Below are 4487 nucleotides of genomic sequence, written 5' to 3'. Positions count from 1 at the left end.
TATATGGCATTATAAGAAGAATGGGGAGGGATCGTTCCAGACAATTAATTCTGAATTACTCTGGTTAAAATTATACAATGTCATATCACTGCTTTGGGAGTATAATGAGACAATTGTAAAATTTAATTTATTGTTTTTTTTTTTTCATTTCCTCCTGCAGTAAAACAGTTGTAAAGTACAATATAAGTTGAGAGTTATGTTACTAAATGCTTTAATATAACTCTGTAGTAATATTGTACTTGACAACTATTTTTCCATAGGATGGTAGGAAAAAAAAAATATATATATATATATGTATTATTTTTAAAAAAATTGTTTTGTATACGTTTTTCTCGTTTTTTAAGAATTAGTTTCTTATCAGTTCGTATAAAAAAATGTATATTTTTGCAGTTATGTATAAATTTTGATGAAAACTTTCTACTAGTCCGATTTAGGAGTTCGACGACTTATATACAGTAATACTAAGTACATTTCCACTAAATTTACGAAAAACATAATTAATGGTTACCTCTTTTAGAAGGATTAAAACTTTTCAATTAATTTTGAACACGTCCAGGTATAAAATCTGAATTGGTTCAGTCAAAAAATTAATTGAAAAGTTTTAATTTTCTTGAAAGAGCGAACTTTTAATGATATTTTTCGTGAAGTTAGTGGTAATGTACTTAGCACCACAGTGATGTAAGCCATCGATATGTTGATATATTATATCAAAAAATGAGTATTATATACTTTTTAAATTTAGTGCAAATAATATTTAATTTTGAACACTTTCTTTCTACTTGTTAGATTTAGATAACTGATTTCTTTTTCTAGATAATTTATTTATAAATACTTTTGTCACATAAATAAGAAAGGGGATGGTTGAATCTTTGTCCACAATAAACGTTTGGAACACTGGATCGATTAACGTAATTTTTTGTTTGTTTTTTTTTAAAATGTTCCCTTTGGCTATGGGAAGGTTTAAAAATGCTAAAATCCCCGAATCCTCAAGTAAAAAAAAAGTTTTGAACAAAATTAAGGGATTTTGGTTTTCAGGTCAAAAAGTATGTGTTTTTTTTCCCTTTTTATTTATTATCAATCGATTCGCCTCGAAAGAATAAGAAAACAATAATACTGATTTAATAGAATCAATTTCAAACTATTAACAATTAAAATATTTAATTAAGTAATATAACAATTAGAAACTACCAGATATATATGTACCTACCTGTATATATGTATTCAATTAGTTATTTCGTCAGGGGTTACGGAAAAAAAAAAAGTTTTGTTATTCTTTAAGAATATTTTTCTGATTCTATTAAGTTATATTATATTCACAAAAAAAAAAAAAAAAATATAATGTAGCTTAGGGTAAGTAGGTCAAAACAAATTTTAATAGGAAAAATCAATTCATATTCGTCTCATACTCCTAAATACTATTTTCCAAAAAATTAAAAATTATAAATTTTTCACATTGATTTATTTAGATATTTTTTTCTCCTTGTGTAAATTGTTTATATAATCGTACATAACTCTTCTGCATTTTATCAAATTCATAATAAACATTTTTCAAAAATTTCAATTTCGCAACATGTATTTAGACCACAAGAGTTCCTCTATACCACTATTAGATATTGAGAGAGCCTTGTGTTTAGTTTTAAAAATAGAAAATAAATTATTGATATAGTTTTTGAAAATAATAAATTTTTTCTGTTCCGTTTCTTATGGAATATATGGGTTTAATTTATGTAACCAGACCATAATAATAAAGTATATGTAAATGCTTAATTTAAACTAAATACTATAATTTATATTAATCTAAATGTTATGTTCAATTAAGTTTATATACGTTATTAAACATAGCAATAGCGGAGCATTGCCGGGTCAGCTAGTATAATATATCTATAAATATATACTTTTTATATTATGGGCAAATAAAGTTTAATTTCTGTCATAACTTTCTTTTCACTGGTGTGATCTAGTTCATTTTTCTTTGTTTAGATAACTTGCTTGCCTATCATGTTGTCACATATTTGACGTATAGAAAACTTTATACTTTTTGAGTAATTCAACAAATAATTTATTAATAAATATCATGAATAATATCTACTACCATAAACAGTATTTAAATTATCAAGAATTGTTGGTTTATGAATTAGTCTAAATTTTGTTTACATATATTGTATTGATATATTCTGATATTCTTGATTTATTAGTATTGTTTCTATTATGTAAGATTTTTACATTTTTAAAATAAAAATTATGTTGATTGTATTTACATAGTCCGGGTGGCGGTTAATAAAGGGAGAAAATAGAAAAAAAATCTAATGTTAGCCAACATTTTCCCCTGTTTGCAGGTCATCTTCAGGGTTGTCTGGATAGAAATATTTTTGGCAATTAAGGTTTCTATCCAGGCAGCCCTGACGAAGCCCTGCAAAGTAGGCCGAAACGTTTTGTATCTTTATTGACCGCCACCCGAACTTCTTCCTACAATCTACTTCATACGGTCAACTATCTCCTTTCAAAATAAAAATTATGTTTTTTTTATCTATGAGTGCTCAAATAGTCCTGTTGATAATTTTGATTTTATAGATTTTACCATATTTAACTAACAATGATTTTTTCATCAACTTATAATTAGTTTTTTTTTTTTGGTGTCATCATTATTCGCCTAATTTTGAATGGACTGGTGACTTGTTCGCGACTGGACAAGCTGATGCATCAGATTTTAATCCGCGAAGAGAGGAACTGACCAAGCTTTTTTTTTCTCTTTTATTCGTTGAATGGAATAACCGGGTCACTACGCCGCTCAACCGCTCTGTTTCGCCATGACCCTCCAATTCAACGAGCCTAAAACAATTAACAACCTTGTTGAATTAAAATTAAATATGGAAGTTTGTATGAATATTAGATTTAAACGGCTATCGATTGAAATATAATAAAATTATGCCAGACTTGGGACTGACCGACTTTATGAAATAAAACAATGTATTAATAATGATATTTATTTTACAAAAATACAATAACATTTGTATTTATTTTATAATCTAACAGTGGTTCATTTAATTATACTATTTATTTAAGATATTTTAATACAAATGCTAAAAACTAGTTATTTCATTTTGGGCCATACCACAGTGTAGCATCAAGAAATATCGAATTGAATTGTGATGAACTGTTGGCAAAAGACGATTGTATCCCTGCCCTGAAAGTGCTTAGGTCTAAATAACAAATCTATAAAAATGGCCGTCCTACATTTTTTGTTGTTGTTTTTTTGGCCAAGACTCCCATTGGAGTCCTATATTGCCTAACGATGGCTGGGGGTCAAAGTTCTTCATTTTGTGGGACCGCCACTCAATGAAAAAAGTCAACGTCCCAGGCCGGATTCGAACCGGCACCGCCATTAGACATCAAATTGGTAAGACTGTGTCTTAACTTCCTACATTTTTAAGTTTATATCCAATCTCTCCTGAAGTATGTCTAGTAGCTTAACTGTACAAATTATTAAAGTTTAAAGGAATTAATTAAGCAAATTTTAGTATATATCAAGTAACATTAACATTAAAACTTAAAAGTAAAAAATAACATTAAAATCTCTCGACTTTTTTTCCTATACAATCCAATCCAAATTAGGTCGTTTTTTTTATTTACCTATTGAATTTTATATTTATTACTTTTAGCTTAATACACTTATTTATTTTATTTTAATCTGCATGCATGTGTAAGTGTTTTTTTAATTATTAATAGATTATAATTGGGGACGTCTATGTTGGGTTTTATGTATGTATATATTTTTTTTACTATATTTGAAATGTTGATTGAAATAATTATACTTTTAAATTTTAATTATAGCTCACTTCAATGAGAACGAAATGCTTAACATTTATCTCACTTACTGTACGCAATTCTCCGCTTTTTAGTTTTCAAGATATTGCAATTTAAATGTTAAATTCGCTATCTTTTCATTCCTGGCGCAGTTTTTTCCAATTTTCACCTATCTGTCTCAGCGTTGCGTCAAAAAATAATTTTAAATTATAACTCACTACAAAGAAGATGAAATGCTAAACATTTTCCTCACAGTATGCAGCTCCGATTTTTATTTTTCATGATAAATTAATCTAAATGTAAAACACGTAGAGCGATGCTCCCACCACTTCCGTTTCATCTCAAGCGTTCCTTGGCGTCACAAAATCAAATTACTCCCGCATAATTTTTTTTAATTTGATTTGTAGAACGTAGAATAGAAATGTTTCACTTCAGAAAATATTACTGTTGCATGCATCTTTTTATTGCTGATTTATTTCGTTAGTAATATATTTTATGAAATATACATATTTTTTTGTATTGAACGCACTCCAAAGATAGTACTGTTGACAGAGATTATTTTTTAACAACGAAATAAAAATACACATATTTTTTTGTTCATATAAAATAAATTGTATCTTATTTTAGTCTCTTTATTTCTTTAATGTATAACGTTCCGACCAAGCCGGCCATCCTTTTTTTTT

This window comes from Halyomorpha halys, unplaced genomic scaffold (genome assembly GCF_000696795.3).
Source record: "Halyomorpha halys isolate HHAL.00 unplaced genomic scaffold, Hhal_1.1 Scaffold4.1, whole genome shotgun sequence".
NCBI lineage: Eukaryota > Metazoa > Arthropoda > Insecta > Hemiptera > Pentatomidae > Halyomorpha > Halyomorpha halys.
Note: the sequence above shows the minus strand (reverse complement) of the source record.